General features: G+C 42.2%; 1 long non-coding RNA gene across 1 annotated transcript; it reads right to left on the bottom strand.

Annotated features, from left to right (window-relative positions):
• Positions 1 to 10,332: 10,332 nt before the first annotated feature.
• LOC112449125 (uncharacterized) lies at positions 10,333 to 15,787 on the bottom strand. Its single transcript, XR_003037619.2, has 3 exons — positions 15,231 to 15,787; positions 12,283 to 13,550; positions 10,333 to 11,085 (listed from the first exon to the last, which is right to left on the bottom strand). It is a non-coding gene; the product is annotated as an uncharacterized lncRNA (long non-coding RNA).
• Between the last annotated feature and the right edge of the window lie 8,679 nt (positions 15,788 to 24,466).

Genomic DNA, 24,466 nt, shown 5'->3' with positions numbered 1-24,466 from the left:
GAGTCCTTCTGGATGGCTGGTTGGAAGATGACTCCTGGGTACTGAAAGTGAAGATGAGACGGAGGTTCTGCCCGGGGCAGAACTCACTACACCAGGATGCACAACCTTGGAGACCAGGGAATGTTCTGGTGGAGGCAATCATGAGTCAGTGCTTCTTTCTGAACTCACTGTGAAGACCATTTCCCTGGCCTTTGCTCACCTAGGAAAATTTTCTTCCCTATTAGAAATCTCTGTGATCTATGCATCAAAAAATCATAAGGCAGGGACTTCCCTGGTGGCACAGTGGATTAAGAATCCACCTGCCAAGGCAAGGGACATGGGTTCAATCCCCGGTCCAGGAAGATCCCACATGCCTTGGAGAAACTAAGCCCATGGAGCACCTACTGAGCCTGCCTACTGCAACACTGAAACCTGCTCGCCTAGAGCCTGTGCGCCTCAAGAAGAGAACCAACGATGAGAAGCCCAGGCACTGCAAGGAAGAGTAGCCCCCGCTCACTGCAACTAGAGAAAGACTGTGCACAGCAACGAAGACCCAGAACAGCCGAAAAAAAACAACACTGTAAGGCAGACCACAATCATGAGTTGTCTTAGGAACAAAGGTGAGGCTTGGACAAAGCCATTGTTTTAGGTACCAGAGCATCACCCTAGGTACCTCGAATGCCCCAACAGCCACTGTCTGTGGGAGAGGCAGGACCCAGACACAGAAGTGCATCCCTCCCCAGCAGACTTTGGGCAAATTTGAATGCAGCTTTAAAGACTCTTTAAAGACTTCTCTACCAGCTTCTGGTCTCTGAAGGGAAGAAGGAAAGGACACAAGAGAAAGTTGTAGCAATCCTCTCCTGCTGTCTTGCTCCTAACAGCATTGTTGCTGCTGTTTATCACCTCGGTTGTGTCCAACTCTTTGTGACCCTGTGGACTGTAGCCCACCAGGCTCCTCTGTCCATGGGATTCTCCAGGCAAGAATACTGAAGTGGGTTGCCATTTCCTATTCCAGGGGGTCTTTCTGACCCAGGGACTGAACTTATGTTTCCTGCCCTGGCAGGCGGATTCTCTACCACTGTGCTACCTGGAAGCACCTGCTCAGAGCAGAATCAGATTAACCATCAGGGTGGCAGCATCGACGTGAAAAAAGAAGAGACAGGAGGCAAATCTCTGGCAGCCATAGCCTCTGCCACCAGAGCCCTAGGAAGCCAGCCCATTGCTGCTGGGCCCCAGAGAGGCAAAGGGGAAAGAGGACTCATGGCAGATAGAGGGGAGCCAGGCCTGGCCACCCACCAAATGCCTCCCAATCCAGAACTCAAACCCCACTAGGGTCTCAAAACGAAGAGGTGCTACCCATGGGAAGAGAGGGAAGGCTGATGCCAGAGAAGAGAGGAAAATCCTACAGAAAAAGGAGACCCACAAGGCTCAACCTGGCTTCCCTGGATCCCGGAGGTGCCTGGAGAATTTGCAGTTCCTTGATAAATGCTGGTTTTCTGATGAATGCATGGTTTGAGATAAGATTACTTTCAAGTTTTATTTTTAAAAAACCAAACAAATTCATTTAACTTTATATATATATATATTTCTGATATGGACCATTTTCAGCACACAGAGGGCTTCCCAGGTGTGCTAGTTGGTAAAGAACTCACCTGCCAATGCAGGAGATGTAAGAGGCGCAGGTTCGATCCCTGGGTGGGGAAGATCCCCTGGAGGAGGGCATGGCAACCCACTCCAGTATTCTTGCTTGGAGAATCCCATGGACAGAGAAGCCTGGGGGCTACAGCCCATAGGGTCACAAAGAGTCGGACATGACTGCGAGACTTAGCATGCATGCACGCTCAAGAAATGATCACTCTAGTAACAGACTTCCCTGTTCCCTTTTCTTGTGTCCTGTTTGCCTTCCACAGCTCTGAAACATCACTAGAGTAAGCAACAAGCAGTCCATCGGGTCACAAAGAATCTGACACGACTTAGCAAATGAACAGCAACAAAGCAACAAGCAAACCCAAAACTGTGTTTTTGGTTTGAGGCCAATTGCTATGGATGAATTTCCTCTCTACCTAGCTTGGAAGCTCATTTTCCATTTTCTGTCACTAAATCCACTCAGTTTCCTAAGAAGTAGACGCCACGTGCTCCCAGAAGTGGTTTGGTTTAGATGGAGAAATCTTCATGGAGAAGGTGCGGAATCAAGAAGAGGATCTGGGACTGGATGTGAGGACCACTGGAAAGCCACCATAAATTTTTCCATTCATGCAACACAGATTTATCCAATACCTACAGTGAGCCAAGCCCTGAACGGAAAAAGGCTCAGAAGACGCGATTAAAGATGTTGAACTGATCGGTAGGCTGCAGGAAGGAGTGGGTGGCAGGTGGGTACAGGAGTTGATTTTGGGAGAGAGAAAGCCACCATCTCCCTCAGGTTCCAATCAATCTGAAATAGTTTAGAACAACAGCAGGAATCAGGGTCTCCACAACCCTGTACTTCTCTGCTCTGTTTAATGAATGTTCTTCTTGGGATAAGGCAGAGCAAGAGTCCTTGTGGTTTTCACCAAGTCCTGAACACACTTAAAGCCCAGTCCCTCTGAAAACCAAGTTTCTTTACTGTTCACCTCTCTATTCACAACTCCATTCCCTTTCTCATCCCTTCTGACCTCAATCCTTTGCTAACGAACACCAATCTGCCAGAGTCAGAGGGTTAAAACTATCGTTGTCGATAACATCGGTAATGTACTAACTTTGCTATGATAGAAATCATCATTAATGTACAAATTCAGGTTGCTTCTCCAGGGTAAGTTGAGCTAATAGACCCTCAAGTCTGTGGAACACCTGGACTGAGATAGCCTGTAAACCAGAGATATTCTGACTCCAGAAACCAGGATTAAGAAATGCCACAGAAAAGTCACAAGATAATGATTAATCCCAGCCTCTTAGTTCTTTCCCTTAAAAAAAAAAAATCCTAATTCAAAGATGGAGTTGGAGTGAGCCAGAGGCTTGTCTCATACCCCTTTGCTTGTGGTCCTGTAAATAAACCCTGACTCTGCTGCGAATACTGGCTGTCAGATTTTGCCTTTCTGCACTGCAGGCAATAGAACCCTTGCTTGATTCCACACCCACTTTATTCTTTCTCTCTCATCTGGCAAATATTTACTGAATACCTTCTCACCGCTAGGTGCTACATTAGGTACTAAGGACATGCTGATATTCGAGACAGACCCAGTGTCTGCAGTCATGGAGCTTACAGTCTAGCACAGGTGTTGGCAAAATTTTTTGTAACAGGGCAGGTAGCCAACATTTTATGGTTCCTTTTGCAACTATTCAGCTCTGCCATCTTAGCGTGAAAGAAACCATAGACAGTACATAGATGAATGAGCATGGCTGTGTTCCAGTGGAACTTTATTTACAAAAACAGGTGGAGGTCCAGATTTGGCTTGTGGGTCATTGCTTGCTGACCCCTGGTCTGGAAGGGAAGTCCCTCGGCATGCAATTACAGTGAGCACACTGATTGTTCTGAAAGGGGAAGAGTGATACGAGAGCAAAGACTAAGGGATCCGAAATTGTTGAGCCTTCTGGAACTGAGGATGTGATGTTCAAGCTGAAACCCAAATGCTCATTAATAAGTTAACCTGGTTGGTGCGGTATTGGGAAGTTGGAGGAGCAGAGAATATTCCAAGGAGACGGACAAGTATGAACAAATGCCCAGGCGTGAGAGAGAGTGTGGGAAACATTTGGCATGGCCGGAAGGATGAATAAAGATGAAAACTAGTGAAGATGAGACTATAGATCTATGCAAGGGTCAGGTGCTGGAGGACCTGATAAGAGGTGCTGAGAAGTCTGGGCATTGCCTAACCTAGGACAGCAGGACGTTCTTATCAGGTTTTAAACTTTGGAGTGTCATGACCACACCTGTGTGGGAAAGCTCTCTCCACTGTGGAATGGAGTCAGGTAAAAGTTTTCAAACTGGAAACCAGTTAGAAAGCTGAGGCTCAGTCCACACAAGAGGTGATGATGGATTCTGGTGGCAGAGATGATGGGGATTGATGGCTGAATTTTGCAAAGAGGAAGTAGTCATGGAATAAGCAACAAGCTCAAAAACTGCTTCTGTGGTTTGAGGAGGTGACTCCTACTTAGCTTGGAGCCTCATGTTGCTACTTTCGGCTCTCTGTAAAGAGGAACACTTTGATGGGGGAAGGGATACAATTACGCAGGCCAGGAAGTAACTGTGTCAGTTCAGTTCAGTCGCTCAGTTGTGTCTGACTCTGCGACCCCATGAATCGCAGCACACCAGGCCTCCCTGTCCATCACCAACTCCCGGAGTTCACTCACACTCAACGTCCATCGAGTCGGTGATGCCATCCAGCCATCTCATCCTCTGTCATCTGCTTCTCCTCTTGCCCCCAATCCCTCCCAGCATCAGAGTCTTTTCCAATGAGTCAACTCTTTGCATGAGGTGACCAAAGTACTGGAGTTTCAGCTTTAGCGTCATTCCTTCCAAAGAAATCCCAGGGCAGATCTCCTTCAGAATGGACTGGTTGGATCTCCTTGCAGTCCAAGGGATTCTCAAGAGTCTTCTCCAACACCACAGTTCAAAAGCATCGATTCTTCGGTGCTCAGCTTTCTTCACAGTCCAACTTTCACAGCCATACATGACCACTGGAAAAACCATAGCCTTGACTAGACGAACCTTTGTGGGGGGTTACAAATGGAGGAACAGGATTAAGCGGTAGCTTGAGCTGAAGTGGACCATCTCCTCCATCCCCTTCCCTCCCCGATACACAAGAACATGTACGAGGTTAGAACTTCTGAATGGGTTATATGGGCTTTGTAAAAGGAAGACTCTTGTTTATAGACTTAAGCTCGTGCTGGTATTGGTGAATGACTTCCCTGTATCTAACATGTCTCAACACTTGGATAGACTTCCTCTGACTATGGCAGTCAGGAGTGTGCCCACTGGGCTGCTCAAAAATATCAACTAACCTGACAACATCTCTTGGATAGTAGAACCCTCTTTCTAATCAAAGCTTACCCTCAGAGAGAGTGAGAGAATCAGCTGTCATCTCAAAATGTATTAAAGATCTTTGAGAGAGACAGGTGATTTCAAAAAAGTCTAGATGCTATCTCATTACTTTCAGTTCCACCAGCATCACGTGGGTTTGTCTTGGTAATGAGTCAGGCAAGATTCATGGACAGAGGGAAAAAAAACCCAAGAAATCTCTTTGCTTATGACAAAAAATTATTTTCTGATCACTTTATCAGGGGGAAAGCAACAGATCCTGTCGCTAACAGTAAATGTGTATTTCAAGTAGGTTAGTTTAGCTTTTTCACTTTTTTCTTTTGTATATGATGTTAGAGAATGTTCTGATTTCATTCTTTTGTATGTAGCTGGCCAGTTTTCCCAGCACTTATTAAAGAGAATGTCTTTTCTCCATTGTATCTTTGCCTCCTTTGTTGTAGATTAATTAATGATAAGAGCATGGGTTTATTTCTGGGCTTTCTTCCTGTTCCATTGGTATCTATTTCAGGTGTTTGTGTGTGTGTGTGTGTGCGTGTGTGTGTGTGAGTAGCATGATGTTTTGATTTGTAACTTTGTCATATAGTCTGAAGTCAGGGAGCCTGATTCCTACAGCTCCATCCTTCTTTGCTGTACACTGGAAACAAACACAACATTGCAAATCAACCATACTTAAATTTTAAAAAGGTTTTTTTTTTAAAAAAAAAAAAACAAACAGATTACAAGATTCCTGTTGAAAGTCTCACTTATTTCATGCACTTTGTGTAGTATGGACAGAAGAATAAAATAAGAGCCAATGTGTGTGTTTCTCAACAGAAAAGAATACAGTTTGAAGGATAAGAGCCAAGATGAACCACGCCAGTCTGCCTCTTCATACAGCATCCCCTTTGTGTACCATTAACCCCAAACTTATACATCAACAGAGTCAGGAACATCCCCTGAGCCCTGGATGTCTTCAGGATCTCAGAGCCCAGGATCATGACTACTGTATGACCTGACATCACTGTCTACACAGGTGAAGGGAAGTGAAGAGGTCGGAAACCAACCCCCCCAACCCTGCTTTCAATGAATGAGTCTTCTCTTATTCTACCTCACCCTCCTTAGTCACATTCACTAAATAGGCTGATTTTATTATCTCAGTTCTTGATATAAATAACTGCCTAATAATCCATTATTTTCCCTCATAAAACAACTCAAGTGACGCCATTTTGTGAAGCTGGATGTGAACATGAAGAATGCTGAGTCTTCATGAAAGTCTGGAGTTATAGACAGTCTCAAGTAACCCAATAAGATGGCAAACCACTTGTAAGCAGAGACTGTTTTGTACACTTATTTGTATTCTTCTCAATGCCATGGATACAGGCTCGATAAATGTTGAGAAATGCATGGTTTGGTTCATGGTCTTCCCGTTGAATTCTGGCGGTGGTTCTCAAAGGAGGCTCACACACAAACACACTCCTTAGAATGGGTTTTGGCTGGGTACCACTCAGAACGATGAAAATTGCTTTGAAAAATGGAAGCTTTCTTGACCCAATATTAATACCAATTTCAAGCAGATTCCTTGCAATGACTTGCAGCTGTGGCTGTCATCCTGCCATGAGGAAGGTGTCAGCAAGACCAAGAATAGTAGCAGTCTGTCATCTCCCTGCTTTTGACGGTCTCATCTGAAATGTTAATTAACTAGTTGCTCGGCACAGAATGAAAATAAAAGTCAAGAAAAGTAGCAAAGGCAAAAAGTGCAATTGTGCTAGCATTAAAAATGTGGAATTTGTTTTCCTGGGCTTTTCATGAGCCCTATTCTCATTTAGGCTGTAAACATGTTTTAACTAGCAAACAACTAAATACCAATGCCCATAAAATGAAAGGAAAATTCAGTAGATATGCCCATAAAATGAAAGGAAAATTCAGTAGATATGTGATTTTTTTGTTTCTGTTTAAAAATGATGAAGAAATTTGCTGAAACAGATTCTGTTTTGATTCATCCCTTGGAAACTAAAACTGCTTTTCTTTCACACAGTTGAGTTTCGTGCGTCTTGCATTTCACAGCAGAAAGGTCAGTTCAGCAATACCTTAGGTAAATCCACAAGATCTTAATTTTTTAAACTAACCTTTTGAATGAAAAGATGATCAGAAGATTTCAACTCTTAATTAGCATGGTTAAACAGGCTTTACTGGTAACTCAGATGGTAAAGAATCTGCCTGCAATGCAGGAGACCCAGGTTTGATCCCTGAGTTGGGAAGATCCCTGGAGAAGGGAATGGCAACCCACTCTAGTATTCTTGTCTGGAAAATCCCATGGACAGAGGAGGTTGGCAGACCCCAGTCCATGGGGTCACAGAGAGTTGTACACGACATGACTAACAATTTCACTTTTCACTTCAGACACATAAACATATTCTGTTATAATGTCAGAATTTGAAATCTGAAGATTATTACTTCTAAGACTAGTTTAATAAAAATTCATGTTTACTTAAGGGTTTATATGGCATTTATCTTTTATGCTTTAGGTTTCTTCTTTCCAGAATAATAAAGCTCCCAGAGAGTATTTGAAAATGGTCTCATTCACAGAATCAGAGCTCTCTGTCTGGGAAAAAGTCACTGTCAGAAATAGCAAAGTCTGGATGGAACTGAAGCTGGCCCTTTAACCTTTGCTGAAAGCAGGATATTTCAATTATCTTAAGAATGTGTCAGATAAAGGAAGCAAGTCAACAAGATAAACGAAGATAGAGAAAAAGGAAATTTTTCTGAAGCAGAGAAATCAATAAACAGTAGTATTTGCTGGTCATCTACTCTATATAGGTGCTAAGGAGATTTTAAAGTAAAGGTTAAGAAACGGATTACTTACTCACAAAATATAACTGGAGGTAAATAACAGCAAAAAATTCAAGTGAATCTTAGATTATGTCTTACACATAGGCCTTATAGAAGTCCAAAGAGACAGTGGTTCATGAAGGCCCGAATAGACAGGGGAGGGATTCACAGAAGAATGGAAACTGAAGTGGGCATATTTCAAGATTCCAACAAAAAGAGAAGAAATGGTGGGTTTTGTTTGCTAAGGAACCACCTCCTGAAAAGAAAGCAGTGAGGAACATGTGTCTTTGGAGGATTGAAGTGGCTAGTCTGATTTGATGACCAGGTTGGTACTGAGAAGTCAGCAAACAGAATGGAGCCACAGGGCAGAGGGCCTGGCAGTCACATTTGATACAATCTGATCTGTGTACAGACTAGGGGAATATCATTTAGGGAAGAGACTTTCCAGGTGGCTCAGTGGTAAAGAATCTGCCTTCCAATGCAAGAGACATGGGTTCAATCCCTGGGTTAGGAAGATCCCCTGGAGAAGGAAATGGCAACTCACTCCAGTATTATTGCCTGGGCAATCTCATGGACAGAGAGGAGACTGGTAGGCTGCAGTCTATGGGGTCACAAAGAATCAAACACAACTTAGTGACTAAACAACAACATTTAGGGAAGAGCTGTCTGGCGACGGGCCCCAGGATGAATGAACGGCTCTCAGGCTTTCAGGACTGGATGGGAAGTGGTTGGAGCAGCTGCCATCAAAGAAACCAGGAACACACTGTTGCAGGGATCCACATGCACCATGATAGAGGCTGGGCCAGAGTGGACGGGAGTTGGCCATTTGGTGGAACGATTTGCTAATTCAGGTCAGAGGGTGAATGCATAAGTGTTCTGGCAGACTTAGTCTAGAATCACCAGGACCATGAGCTTGCAGCCCCCAGACCTACTGGTGCCTGTGTTGTGTGTGTTAGTCGCTCAGTCGTATCCAACTCTTTGCCACCCCATGGACCATAGCCTGCCAGGGTTCTCTGTCCATGGGATTCTCCAGGCAAGAATACTGGAGTGTGTTGCCATTTCCTTCTCCAGGAGATCATCCCAACCCAGGGATCGAACCCTTGTCTCCTGTACTGTAGGCAGAAAGGCTCTTATAAATGATCTTGTAAGAGTCTTCTTTTTCCCACCTCAAATCCACCATTGAATACTGACTACCTGATCCTCTGCTGAATTAAATCCACTTTGGAAGAAATTTCTCCACTGTAGCCTGAACACAATCCATTGCAGGTTGATGATGACTGTGGCCAGAGGCCTCTGCCCCTCCCTCAAGTCTGTCTCGGAGTCTAAATCTCTCTCATTCAGGATCCTGTACATCCATGAAGACCCAGTGCCCAGACAGAAGAAGCTATTTATTCATATGAATTACAAATTTATTTGATATCCCTATTGTCAGTTCAGGAGCTTCCCAGGTGGCTCAGCGGTAAAGAATCCATCTGCCAATGCAGAAGACAAGAATTTGATCCCTGGGAAGATCAAATCTCCTGGGATTGGGAAGATCCCCTGGAGAAAGAAATGGCACCCCACTGAGATATTCTTGCCTGGGAAATCCCATGGACAGAGGAGCCTGGTGGGCTACAGTCCGTGGGGACACCAAGAGTCGTACATAACTGAGTGACTGAGCCCCATGGTCAGTGCAAAATGAAAAACATTGTCTTAAATATATGGTACTAAAACTTTTTCATTTTGTACTCCTCAATATTGGTATACTTATTTTAAAATGATGCATCTTCTTATGTTAAAAGTCTTAGGGAGAATAATATGTATAAATATGGTTTATAATTTTTGACATCTTGGTATATCCATAATTGGATATAAATTGGGCTTATTTACATACTTGGTTTAAACCTGTCAGAGCTGGCAAAGATATCACAAAGCATGAGCAGTTCCAGGTGGGGAACGTACAACTCAGGCTGCTTCTCCTAAATGGTGCTTTTATCCATCCTCTCAATAATTATGTAAAAGTTGCAGTTGAAATGTGGCTAGTAATTTTCCATCCTCCTTGATGTCAATCAAATGTTCTTTCAACTAATCAGAACTCGTTACATTTTAATATGTTTTACAAATGGGTTTAAAAACCACTGAAACCCTTTTTTGGGGGAAGCTTTTTAAACATGGTAAAAAAAGGTTTGCAAGTTTCCTAAATGTATAAATGATGAGTTTTTAAGGCAAAACACATTGCTTCTGGCACTAAAATAATAAAACATTGGAAAGTTTTCCAGACATTTGCTTCCACAGTGTGTGTTCTCTCAATAACCAGAGTTTCTTTCAAAAAGTGGGTGGTTTTTAATTCATTGTTGTAATGTCACCTTTACATTGAAGGAAAAGTTTGCATTTACATCTAATCAAAGTTTGTACTGGAAGGAGAAGCTTTACATTCTTCCTACTGATATCTTACTCTTTTTTGGTTAGAATTGTATTAAATGTTATCTACATTTAATTTGTAGAAACCTTTATGAGCCACTTGTATAGTTGGGGGAATATTAGTTTAGTTAGAATTAAATGGTACAATCCAATTAATTATGGCACACATTAACTTCAAATCATCATAGTTCACAGGACTCAGGGAGGTAACTGACTTCACCCCTGCACCTGCCTTTGGTGGCCTGAGACCACAGGATGTGTTGACTAAGGAAGTCAGTGTAAATCCTTATATTACATATTAGTACATTTCATTTATCTTATATGTGATAATAAAAGTAAGACTGCAAATATTTTCCCATACCCCACAGGACCATTGTTTTTAAATAGACTTTATTTTTTTAGAGCAGTTTCAGGTTCATTGGATCATTTTTGTATCCATCCTTTACTCTTAAGTCTATAATTTTATTTATTTATGTATTCATTTATTGGCTGTGCTGGGTCTTCGTTGCTGCATGGACTTTTCTCTAGCTGCAGTGAGCGGGGACCCCTTTCTAGCTGCAGTGTGCAGTCTTTGAATTCTGGTGGCCTCTCTCATTGCTGAGCATGGTCTCTTGGGCACACAGGCTTCAGTAGTTGTGGCTCTAGGGCTCTAGAGCACAGACTCCATAGTTGTGGCACACGGGCTTAGGTGATCCAAGGCATGTGGGATCTTCCTGGACCAGGGATTGAACACACATCTCCTGCATTGGCAGGCGGATTCTTTGCCACTGAGCCACCAGGGAAGCTGTGTATCCATCCCTGACAATCACTATCTTAAATGAATGGTCAGGTTTAGCCAAAGTTTAACGATGACTTCTTACAGCTGTATTATCATCAGAATCTCCCTAAAATTCACAAGAAAAATTATTAACAGTGATATTTTAAATTTTACAGTCATCTTGAACTTACTTGCCTATTGTAAAACATTGAATTTCTCCTAAAGTCCCAATAAATAATTTCTGGGTCTTCCTTGCTGCTGCTGCTGCTAAGTCGCTTCAGTCGTGTCCGACTCTGTGCGACCCCAGAGACGGCAGCCTACCAGGCTCTGCCGTCCCTGGGATTCTCCAGGCAAGAACACTGGAGTGGGTTGCCATTTCCTTCTCCAACCCATATTTATAAATCATCTCTTCAAGTTCTCCTCCATGCCTTCCACGTTGGTGTCCGCTGTCTAGACAGTCACCCAAGGGGGGGTGCTTTGCCACTGTCACCAGACTATTGTCCTTGGTGAAGGATAATTTGCCCAGAGCCCTGCATCCTGGGACTCCCTCAAGATGCCAACATTTGAGGGATGTTCCTGGTGGTCTGGTGGTTAAGACTCCATACTTCCAATCCAGGGGACATGGAGTCAGCCCCTGATAGGGGAACTAAGATCCCACATGCCACATGGCAAAGCCAAAAAAAATTTTTTTTTAAATTTTTAAAAAAGATGCCAACATCTGAAATGTGTTTTGGAGGAAAACAAGTGACTTAAGATAATAATTTCATTGAAATGATAATATGATGTAAGTGAAATACCCCCAATTGATATTTATGTTCCTCAAGGATTTTTTCTACTTTTACAATTTTTACTTTCAAAATGATTTCATCCAAATGTTCCTGCCTGTACAAGCTGTAATATTGCAGAGTTGGAAACAACCTTTAAACTGCTGCCACATTTTCGTGATTATAAACTCCACAGAGTACAATGATTTCATTGGCAGAAAACATATTGGAAGAAAGAAAATCAGGGAAAAAGAAATATATCCATCTACTAATAAATTCTTTAAAAAAAACAAAAATAATTGATGTTCGAGTAAATAGTTGTAAAACTGGCTAGTGATGAACCCAAATTATCAACACGGGAAGAATATAGCATTGAAGAATTAAAAAAAAAACAAAAACCAAAAACCAAAAACCATCCAAATACTCATTCTAAGACAAGTTGTTGATTTTCACCACTGCCATTTTTTTTCGAATTAAATTGCTTATGATCAAATTATTTTTAGCAAATTAATTGGAGGAAACATCCTTCTCCGAGTTCTGTGTCACTTTCTATCACTCACCTTCTGAAGGTCACTTCTTGGGTCCTGGTCATTTTCAGAGCATTTCAAGGAAACCTGTCCTTAACTCAGTCTGCAGCCCCGCCCACCAAGAGGCACCGACCAATCACTGCAGCCTTTCAGAGGCTGTTGCCTCTTCTTTCTGGAAGCTCTTCTGAACTCCCCAGGCTCCTCTGTCAAGACAACTCAGAGAACGTGGCAGTTTAATCCAGGTGCATACTAGGGTCAGGAGGGAAAATCTCCAGGTTGAATAGCATTTTATAATTTAAAAAAATTTTAAATACATATGACAAAATAGCATTTTATAATTTAAAAAAACCACATTCACATCCATCATTAATTGTTTAATTCTGCCAACATACCTGTGAGGTAGTCCAAAAAGAATCAGTTTGACCATTTTCGAGATGAGTAAAACAAGTTTTAGATCTGAAAGGAAACTTCAGCATAAAAGTCCAATTTCCTCATTTTTCCATGGTGTATAAGGCAGTCCAGACAATGCTGTACTTTTTTTTTTAAACAGAGACATTTCACCTCCTCATTCCCACCCAACCAGTTCTTCCAGGGAAGCATAATATGTACATAGATATCAAGATATACTTTATAAATCTGAACTTACTAGTATGAATTGAAACACATTAGTAGCTGAATCAATGAAAAAATCATGTTAGCCTACTGAATGCAAAAAGTTGAAATTTGAAGTTAGAGATGACAGTAGTTCTCTTGCGCTCGGCATCAAGTCATTCCTCAACTTCGTTTTGGTTTCATAATATTTGGAATATAACAGTCCACCAGGTGTGGTAACTTGACTTCTAAGATGGTCCCCAATGATCTTTGCTTCCTGGTGTCCAAGCCTTTGGTAATTTTCTCCTTTGAACATAGTCTGGGCCTGGTGACTTATTTCTAATGACTAGAATACAGTAAAGATGATAAGATGTCACTCCTGAGATAAGGTTATAAAAAAGACCATGTCTTCCATCTTGTTAGCATTCATGTTCTCTGCCCCTTCTGCCCTACTTGCTCTGGTTGAAGCCATCTGCCGTGTTGTTAGTTTCCCCACAGTGGAGACCCACATGGCAAGGAACAAGAGAGTCCTCTAGTCAATCGCCTACAAGGGACTTAATCCTGCCAACAACCAGGTGAATGAACTTAGAATCAGATCCTTCCCCAGTGGGGCCTTTAGATGACTAAAGCTGTTGTCAACACCTTGATTGTAGCTTGGGATAAACTCAGAGAGCCGGTTAAGCTGTGCCCAGATTCCTGACCTAAAGAAACTATGAGATAACCAGTGTTAGTTTAACCCACTCAATTTTGAGATAACTTGTTATGCAGCAATAACTAATACACCAGGCAAGCAGTTGCAAAAGGTAATTGACTTTTACCATCTCTCCTTGCCATCTCTGGGTACTCTTGAATTCAACAGAGAAGACAGACAGAGCAAGCATTAGTCCATGTCCCCCATAAATTTAATAAAAATTGACAGCAGAAAGTAATGTCTCTAGTGTTGTAGCCTGTGTAATAAAACACATTTGAGTGTACTTCTCAGGTTTGTTACAGTGTAAACTGTCAACACAGACTTTTAAAAAGTGAATTTTATATGAAATGTTTGTGAAAATCATGGAAGAGGACACATGTAATGGAAAGAAAGTGAGTCTAAAAAGAAAACCAACTTGTGGAGGCTGGGTTTCCTCATTGTGAAATTGGACTAGTAATCCCTAGCACATGGATCTTAAATGGTGCTCAATCCAATGCCTGGTCAAATGATGCTCTTTAGCTTCCCTTGTGGCACTAAAATAGGTGAGGTGACTTGACGTACCCAGTGAGAACGGGATCTAGGACTCACCTCAAATTTGATATACCGCAAATTACCAGGCTATTCAGTGGCAGATTTTGAACTCTGAATCCAGGTCTCTGGCTTCTTCCAGAACACACAGGGATCCCCAACCCACCACCTCTAACTTTCAAGAAGAATTCTCCTAGGGACTCCTGCTTAAGCTGGTAACTCTAGTAGAGTCTGTAAGACACTGAGAACAAAGGCTTACAAAGATAGATGGAAGAAGCGTGGCATTTCCTTTGGCTAATCCACATTTAAAATACCGTCTTCCTAAACACAGTCTTTCCTCCACCCTCTATCTTTGACTTTGACATTGATAGAGAAGCTTTCAAGAGAGCAGCATCGCTCAATTAGATGAAGCTACTAATTGGAAGGAACAATACATGATGAATGGCACTTACATGTGGTGATTCTAACGGCAAACATCTTCTACTGTTTTTCTCCCTGAAACATTTTATCTCATCTTTTCCTCCCTTTGTGTAGTGTTGGAGTAGGAAATGGCAACTCTGCTCAAGTATGCTTGCCTGAAAAATTCCATGGACAGAGGAGCCTGGGGGGCTACAAAGAGTTGCAAAGAGTCAGACACAACAGAGCACATATGCAATGACCAGAGCAAGAGAGAAAGAGAGAGGGAAGATGAGAAAGCGAGGAAGAGGAAAGGATGTAGAAAAAGAGGAGCCTGGTGATTGGTGTATTTGGAGGAAGGAAGAGCACCCAGACTGCTTAAGAGGGTAGGTCTTCCCCCAGGGCTCAGGTCTGAGTGTCGTGCTACACAGGATTAAAGAAAAAAAAAAAAAGACACACAGACAAAAAAGTCATCCTTTAAACCTCATGGAGTGCTCGAATTAGCACAGGACCCTGCTATGCTTTTTCTGCTGCTCATCCTATAAAGACTGGTGCAGAGAACTCCAGGGCTCCCATCCAAGCTTTTATCCTTCATTCAGCATATAGCTAACATCCTCTTGGACACTAAAAAGTAAAACTTTGACTTAACTAATAACTTATTGCACATTCTTATAAAACAAAAACATCTGCGTAAATATGTTCCAAGCAAAATCCATTTATGAACACATGGATGATAAAAAGGGAGATAGAAAACTGTGTATCATCTCTTACTCACGTTCTCTCCTTTCATTTTACTTCGAACATCCAGGTCACCAGTGTGTTATGCTTTTTGACAGCCTTTCAAATCAAAGGGATTTGAATGAGAGCAAAATAAAAGTATTTTCCCAAACTTTATAACTCTTTCTACTCTTCTGCATCACATAGTGGAAAAACCACGGCCACGGAGTGAGGAAACCACGTTTCTAGTCTGGGCTCTGGCAGTAACTAACCAGCTGGGTCGTAAGCAGCAGTGTTGTTTCTGAAAGGCTCTCTCTTTCCTACTCTGTCCAGGACAAACACTAAAACCTCTCTCATGTCATTGGTTATTATCTTGTCTGAGTCATGTTCCCCTCTTCCCTGCACCAGCTGAAATAGCCTCCCAGCCAGTCTGTGGGTTTCACCCTTACCCTCTCCAGTCCGTTCCTTACCCGCAGCTGTCGGAACGTACTTACAGAGGTGAATCAAGGCATGTCACTCTCTACTTACACTCCCACTGCTCACCTGCCTGTCTCTTCTCTGGCTGGTCCCCTGTCTGTCTGCCACACACCTTGTCTTTTGTCACTTCTTAAGCCAAGTCCTTTCCTTCTTCCCAGCATCTTCATTTCTTCTCATGTCTACCTAGGATGTGCTTCACCCAGTTCTTCTCCCAAATCACTTTAAAGTTGGTATGTCATAAATATTATTGAAGTAAATGAATGAAGTGAAAGTGCAAGTCACTCAGGCGTGTCTGACTCTTTGCGACCCCATGGACTGTATGGAATTCATACAGTCAAATACATTTCAACTAAGTCAATGGAATTCTCCAGGCCAGAATACTGGAGTGGGTAGCCTTTCCCTTCTCCAGGGGATCTTCCCAACCCAGGGATTGAACTCAGGTCTCCCACATTGCTGGCAGATTCTTTACCAGCTGAGCCACAAGGGAAGCCCAAGAATGCTAGAGTGGGTAGCTTATCTCTTCTCCAGTGGATCTTCCTGACTCAGGAATCAAACTGGGGTCTTCTGCATTGCAGGTGGATTCCTTACCAACTGAACTATGAGGAATAAATGAACCCAATTCCTAATTCATTCCTTCAGTTCAGTTCAGTTCAGTTCAGTCACTCAGTCGTGTCCGACCCTTTGCGACCCCATGAATCGCAGCACGCCAGGCCTCCCTGTCCATCACCAACTCACAGAGTTCACTCAAACTCACGTCCATCGAGTCGGTGATGCCATCCAGCCATCTCATCCTCTGTCATCCCCTTCTCCTCCTGCCCCCAATCACTCTCAGCATCAGAGTCTTTTCCAATGAGTCAACTCTTGGCATCAGGTGGCCAAAGTATTGGAGTTTCAGCTTTAGCATCAGTCCTTCCAATGAACACCCAGGACTGATCTCCTTTAAAATGGACTGGTTGGATTTCCTTGCAGTCCAAGGGACTCCCAAGAGTCTTCTCCAATTCATTGCTTATCATCCTTCAATTTAAATATCAAGTCTTAAGAGAAAAATTTTCCCCCAATCATTTGAACTAGAGGAACAGCTCTTTCTCATTGTTCTCTCACATCCCTCTTTATTTTCTTTCCGCCACTCAGGGCAATGGTGATACATTGTTTCTTTTATTCTTGTGTGCTTACGGTGTATCTTTTCCATCAGAATTTAAGCTCCCTGAGGGCAGGGGCCATTTCTACCTTTTCAGTATTATATTTTCTGTGCTCACCATGACACAATACCTAGCACCTAATGCGTCTGTAATAAACATTCATTGCATCAAATGAACAGATGAATGAATGCAAATTCTACTATATTTATCCCTTACCTAAAGTCCTTTCAAGGCTGTCCATAGCCTGTCAGGGAAATGCTAAACTGTGCATGATATGGAGATGTCATTTTTTAAAAACTGAAATACAGTTGATTTATGATGTTGTGTTAGCTTCAGTGATTCAGTTATATATATAAATAACTGAATATTGTTTTTGACATTCTTTTCCCATATAGGTTATTGCAAAATACTGAGTATAGCACCTTGTGCTACACAGTAGGTACTTGTTTGTTATCTATTTTATATATAGTAGTGTGAGCATGTTCATCCCAATCTCCTAATTTATCCCTCCCCTGCCTTTCCCCTTTGGTAACCATGAGTTTGTTTTCTATGTCTGTGGGCCTATTTCTCTTTCATGCATAAGTTTATTTGTATCATTATTTTTAGATTCCACATATAAAAAGCATCATATATTTACCTTTCTCTGTCTACTTCACTTAGCATGATAATCTCTAGGTCCATCCTAGAGATGCTGCAAATGGCATTATTTCCTTCATTTTTATGGCTGAGTAATATTCCATTTACCACATCTAGAGATGTCATCTTGATGTGGCTCCTCCTCTCCTATCTAGAGTTTTAACATTACTTGCATTTCCAATTAAAGCCATATTCTTTTTAGCGTCTGTTTTTCTGGACATGTTTGTCTGGAATGTCAGCCATTACCTCTCCTGTACATAATCTTCCTGGTTGTTTGTGTTTGTTTTTAAAATTCAGTTTAAGCATCCCTTCCCCTGGGAAGCCCTCTTGGATTGTTTTGTCCTGTCTCTCCTTCCTTGCACCTGCTAGTAATCTGAGCTTCCTTCTCTTGTGGCACATATCACACTCAAACAGGGTATTTTCCCACTTTGGGGGGATGTGTCTTGAGGGCCAGGACTGTTTCTTACTACTCTTGGCTCTTTGTTGCCCCTGTACATAGTAGATATTCAATAAGAGCTTGTGAATAAATATTTGTGAATGGCTGACATTCCTCCTCCATGTATAGGAGCATACGAGGTATCATTACTAAGGGCAGATCCTACTTAACCCATTCATGACCAGGTAGTAGTAAGTCAAGTACCATTTCAGATGGGGCACACATGTATACCTGTGGCGGATTCATTTCGATATTTGGCAAAACAAATACAATATTGTAAAGTTTAAAAATAAAATAAAATTTAAAAAAAAACTGGAAAAAAAATAAAACGTCCCGAAACCCTGGCTTAAATTCATCTTTCAAGTTGCCAAAGCTTTTGACTTTGCAAACCAGTATCACTCAAGGTCATCCTCTCCAGAAAGGTTGCATATACCTCGGGCAACCATCAGGCTATGCATTTTGTCCTTGCAATAAAAATGGAAACTCTGACTTGCATAGAGAGCTGTCTGCTTTTGACAATGGAATTGGCCACTGAGATGGCATAAGTGCACGGCACATTCAAGCTGAAGTCTGACCATCATGTCAAGTCTTGAAACTTTAAACATTTCAGGTAAATGAAGAATAGATGAAGGGTTCTGCGTGCCTGATTTGTCAGTGTGGCTAGGGGCTGACTTGTAGGTGGTCCAGTGGTTAGGAATCTGCCTGCCAGTGCAGGGCCATGGGTTCAGTGCCTGGTCTGGGAGGCTGTCACATGCCACAGGGCAGCTAAGCCCATGCGCCTCAACTACTGAGCTGCACTGCCTAGAGCCCGTGCTCCACAACAAGAGAAGCCGCCGCAGTGAGAGGCCTCTGCACCCCAACTAGAGAGTAGCCATTTGCCGCGCAACTAGAGAAAAGCCTGCGTGTAGCAACGAAGACACACCCTGGTCAAAAATATAAATTCCTTAATTAAAAAAGAAAAAAAAAAGACTCCTCAGGGCCTTAGAGGTCTCTGGAGGACAAAGCTTGCCTCTTGAGTAGGGACGGTGGAGCTACAGTTACCTCAAGTCCAGCCAGAGTGAGCCCACCGGCAATCTCTCTCTGCCTTTGTACAATTCTTGGTGTTCCTTTTCTTCTACCTTGGAAAGTGAGGGCAGAATCAAGGCGATTTGCAGCAGAGCCAAGTTTAATCTGTTGGTGGTTTGGTCACTCAATTGTGTCTCTTTTGTGACCCCGTGGACTGTAGCCCTCCAGGCTCCTCTGTCCATGGCATTTCCCAGGCAAGAATACTGCAGCGGGTTGCATTTTCTCCTCCGGGGATCTTCCCAATCCAGGGATTGAACCTGCATCTCCTGCATTGCAGGCTGATTCCTTACCACTGAGCCACCAGGGAAGCCCCAAACTTATCCTAGAAAAATATTAAAAATAATAAACATTGCACCTTAAATTTGTCTACTTGTCTAACATTTTATAACTGTAGGATGTTCTCATTTATGGAAAATAACTGTCAGCATGATGGAAAATTTGAAACTGTGTATTTGGAAGTGAAAATGTTTTGGAAAGCAATGTTTCTCAAAATCCTTCCAAAAAATAACCCAGGATTTTTGGTTGTTGAATATAGAAGTTCCCAGACCCCTGAAAGACATATCCAGAGGTGGAAACCCTCTGGGTGCAGCCTGGGAATCTCCTTTTTTTTAAAGAGCTCCCTGGCGAGCCTTACACACACGCAAGTTTGAGAGGCCACCTTGGGGAACACGTGATTTTTTTCATTCATGGGTAGCGAGGTCATGGAGGTAATATCAGGACAAGTGTCCCTGGGAATATGTAACCAGAAGGTTTGGGCAGAAGTGAAAAGGTAGGTTATTTTAGAGGGAAGGAGTGAAAGAAACTCAAGATCCTGCAACGAAAGGGCTAAAGTTTATATGGTAGGACTGAAGGCTTGACTACAAAGGGTGGCTTATTTTTCCCAGTGTGGGGATAGGGTGTGTGGGGACAATTACCATCATCAAAGGGTTGTTCCATGCGTCACTAAATAAAAAGTAGCTCAGGGACCACAATCGCCTATTATTAGAAACGTAATAGTCATATCTTATTTTAAAACCTGTTTTTAATCTTTTGCCACCTGTAAAACTAGACTAAACAGATCAAATGTTAAGGCTATCTAAAAATACCCTGAGCAGAAACATAATTAGGGTTCTAATCTAATTGGGATTATCATGAAGTAGGCTATGCAGACAAGCTACAAGAGATAAGCCTCTATCAGAGGCATTAAGTTCTAAGTGTTCATTAGATTTATGGGACCAAGCCATGTGTTTTTTGGACAGTATAGAAATCATGTGGAACAGGTTTCAAAACCCAAGTAATGATGGCAATTTATTTTCATTTAAAGAATATCCTAAGAGCCCTGGTTTCAAAAGACTTAGCAATGTGTTGTTTGAGGCTTTTGCTTCATGAGAAAACTTAGTGATGGGTTTGATGCTCTGTGAACTTTCAGATACCACTTCTGGACAAACCTCAGAGCAATTCTGATTCCCCTTCTCAAGGTTCTCATATCTGTGCCATATGGTATAGGACAGTGTGAAATATCTTGATCTGATTGCATCTCATAGAAGTTACCCCATGTGTGTTAGCTACTTAGTCATGTCCAGCTCTTTGAGACCCCATGCACTGTAGCCTGCCAGACTTCTCTGTCCATGGGATTCTCTAGGCAAGAATACTGGAGTAGGTTGCCATTACCTTCTCCAGGGCATATTCCTGACCCGGGGACCAGACCCAGGGATCAAACCAAGGTCTCCTGCATTACAGGCAGTTTCTTTACCATCTGAGCCACCAAGGAAGCCCAAGGTGATCTTTGGTGTTTATATATTAAACGATCATATCAAAAGTGGTCATTGGAAAAAAAACCCACACGCTCAAAATTAATGATTCAAAACAACTGAAATAATAGGGCTTCACTTAGAAACATCTTAAAATGAGAAGAAAAATGTTTAAGCCCCCCTATCTGGTTCTCTAATATAACATTTCATTCTGGAAATGAATTCTTAGGCAGATGATAAAAACCAGCTTCAGGAAAATTATCTTTTCTGTCTCCTCTAATCACCTGCTTGACTTACTGTTTCCTTGTGCTTGGAAAAGGTTATTAAAAGTTTTAGTTGAAAAGATGGAAGGATCGAGGGGAGACTCAATTCCAGTTCTCTGAAAGCCCACCTGGGGAGCTTGTTGGCCATGGAGGCGTCTGTGCTTTGGGGCCAGGAATGTGTTCTCCTTGGAAGGAATGAGTCTACCAAGCTCCTTATCGCAAAAATGTGTCTCAGAGATCTTATGCCTTCCTCACCCACAAACCAGCTCTTTTCTCATAAATTCATGTCACGACAGTTCTTCAAACAGGACCTTGAAGAACTTCTTCCCCCTGCAAAACTCATATTTATGAATTTGAAAATGATCAATAACACTTCTTTTCCATAGGAAATGTTTGTATTTGGTTTTTCAAAAGCTTTTTATTTAATATCGGAAGATAGCCAATTAACAGTGTCGTGATAGTTTCAGATGCATAGCAGAGGGACTCAGACATACATATATCCATACATGTATCCATTCTCCCCTAAACTCCCCTCCCATCCAGCCTGTCACATAACACTGAGTGGAGTTTCGTGTGCTATGAGATAGGTCCTTGCTGGACCCTGGTAAGCGTAAGTTAATTCTATTAGTCTGTGAATCTGTTTCTATTTTGTACGTAAGTTCATGTATCAGAAATGCCTGTATTTGTTTTTGAACCCATGCAAGAACAGATAGTTTCTGCTGGCGAGTGGCATTTTCATTAACTCAGCTGTTTAACACACCCTTTGAAGTGTTCCATCAGACTCTTGAAGAAAGAACAAGACTGCCTGAGAGAACCAGCCTCAGCCTTTTTTGAATATGACACCCAAAGCACAAGCAATAAAAGCAAAATTCAACAAACGGGACTGTATCAAATGGAAAGCCTCCATAGAAAAGAAGAAAAAATCATCAGAATGAAAAAGCAAACCACAGAATAGGAGAAAATAGTTGTGAATAATATACCTGATAGAGAATTAATATAAATATATAAAGAACTCAATGAAAAATCAAACTATGCAGTTAAAAAAGTGAGAAGGGAAACAAAATAGACATTTCTTCAAGGAAGATTTTCAAATGGCCAACAGGTACATGAAAAGATACTCGACATCACTAACGATCAGGGAAATGCAAATCATAACCTCAATGAGTTATCACCTCTCACTAACGTTAGAGCAGCTATCATCAAGAAGACAAGAGATAATAAGTTTTGGCAAGAGTGTGGAGAAAAGGGAACCCCAGTGCACTGTTGGTAGGAAGGTAAGTCAGGACAGCTACTTTGGGAAACAGCATGGAGTTTCTACAAAAAATTAAAATAGAACTACCATGCACGCACGCTAAGTTGTTTCAGTCGTGTCCGACTCTCTGCGACCCCGTGGACTGTAGCCTGCCAGGCTCCTCTGTCCATGAGGATTCTCCAGGCAAGAATATTGGAGTAGGTTGTCATTTCCTTCTCCAGGGGATCTTCCCGACCCAGGGATCGAACCCATGTCTCCTGCATTGCAGGCAGATTCTTTACCGCTGAGCCACTGGGAAAGCCAGAACTACAATGGGATCCAGAAATTTCACTTCTGGGTATATATATCCAAAGGAAACGAAAACAGGATATTGAAAAGATACACGTATGGCCATGTTTATGGAAGCATTATCCACAATAACCAAGATATGGACACAACCTCAGTGTCAGTATTTACACAATGGAGTATTATTCAGTCATGAGAAAGAAGGAAAACCTGCCATTTGTGACAGCATGGATGGACCTGGAGGGCATAAAATGCTAGTAAGATAATTCAGACGGAGGAAAACAAATACTGTATCACTTATACGTGGTATCTAAAAAGCCAAACTGTTAGAAACAGAGAGTAGAATGGTGATTGCTAGGGGCTAGGTGTGGGGGTGTGGGGGGGAGGATAAGGGAACTCTTGGTCAAGGATAGGAACTTGCAGCTAGAAGATAAGTTCTGGAGAGCTAATGCACGACTATTATTATGGACAATACTGTATTCTATACTTCAAAGCTGCTAAGAGAATAGAACTTAAACGTTCTCACGATGAAATGAAATGATCATTATGCGATGTGATGGATGTGTTGGCTAACTCTGTCATGGTATGCATGTCATGTCATGTCTGCAAAATATGCATGCTTGCTAAGTCGCTTCAGTTGTGTCCAACTCTTGGTGACCCTATGGACTGTAGCCTACCAGGCTCCTTTGTCCATGAGATTTTCTGGGCAAGAATACTAGAGTGAGTTGCCACGCCCTCATCCAGGGGATCTTCCTGACCCAGGGATCGAACCTATGTCTCTTATGTCTCCTGCACTGGCAAACAGGTTCTTTACCGCTAGCACCATGGATCAAATAAGCATGTGGACGTCTTAATGTTATATGTCAATTAAGGCCCCTCAAGAAGACAAAAAGAACAAGGAAGCTGAAGGGCAGATGCTGAAGAACTCTTCTTATTCAGTCATGAATTTTACACCAGCTACCTGGGTTGTCGGGTTCCCTTTGCTTCATTAATCCTGGTGTTTCCATTCCTCAGTTGTCCTCATACACTTCTTTAAAATTGATACAAGATTTAATAGAGAATTATTTCCGCGAGTCTTTGAGAATAGGGGTAGCAGAGGGTATCAACATGAAATATTAAGAAGCTGTAAGTTAACAAATTGAGCTGAATCTCCAAGGATAGAGACCTGAAGTCATAGAACAATGGTACTGAGAACTGAGAACAATGGTACCCAGCCTGGTGGGCTTCAGTCAGTCAGTCAGTTCAGTCGCTCAGTTGTCTCCAACTCTTTGCGACCCCACGAGTTGCAGCACACCTGCCTCCCTGTCCATCACCAACCCCCGGAGTTCACTCAAACTCACGTCCATCTAGATGATATAAAAAGAATATTGTGTTTGCCAACAGATCATCTTCATTAAATATCCTGACATTTGCACTATCCCACTGCACATCTTCAATAATCTTTACTCCCTCCCTTTTTCTCTTTATCTTTCTCTCTTACTTCTTTCCTCCCTGCTTTCCTTCTTTCTCTCTTTCCTTCACAAAATTATTTATTCTGCTCTTTGAATTTCTCTAAGTATCAACCAACGCTGGTTCTTGGAAAATGAATATCTAGTGTATTGCCTCTGTGGAGTGAGGAAGAGGGTTGAAATTAAAAGGCAGTGCAGGGTGGGGAAGGTGGTGGGTAAAGAATGTTGGCTTCCCTGGTGGCTCAGTGGTAAAGAATCTGCCTGCAATGCAGGAGACTGGGGTTTGATCCCTGGTTGGGAAGATCCCCTGGACAAGGGAATGGCAACCCACTCCAATATTCTTGCCTGATGAATTCCATTCACAGTGGAGCCTGGCAGGTTACAGTCCTTGGAGTCACAAAGAGTTGGACACGATGGAGCGACTAACACACACAAAGAATGTCAACTTCTCTTTGCAGAGTTTTATTGCACAAAAAAAATTGAGGCAAATACTACAAAATGTTAGTATATTTTAAATTCAGTGTGTAAGTTACATGGGTGTTTGTTATATTAACTTTCCTATG

The sequence above is a fragment of the Bos taurus genome, chromosome 12, assembly GCF_002263795.3.
Source record: "Bos taurus isolate L1 Dominette 01449 registration number 42190680 breed Hereford chromosome 12, ARS-UCD2.0, whole genome shotgun sequence".
In the NCBI taxonomy this organism is placed as follows: domain Eukaryota; kingdom Metazoa; phylum Chordata; class Mammalia; order Artiodactyla; family Bovidae; genus Bos; species Bos taurus.
This window is presented reverse-complemented; position numbering and strand designations above follow the sequence as displayed.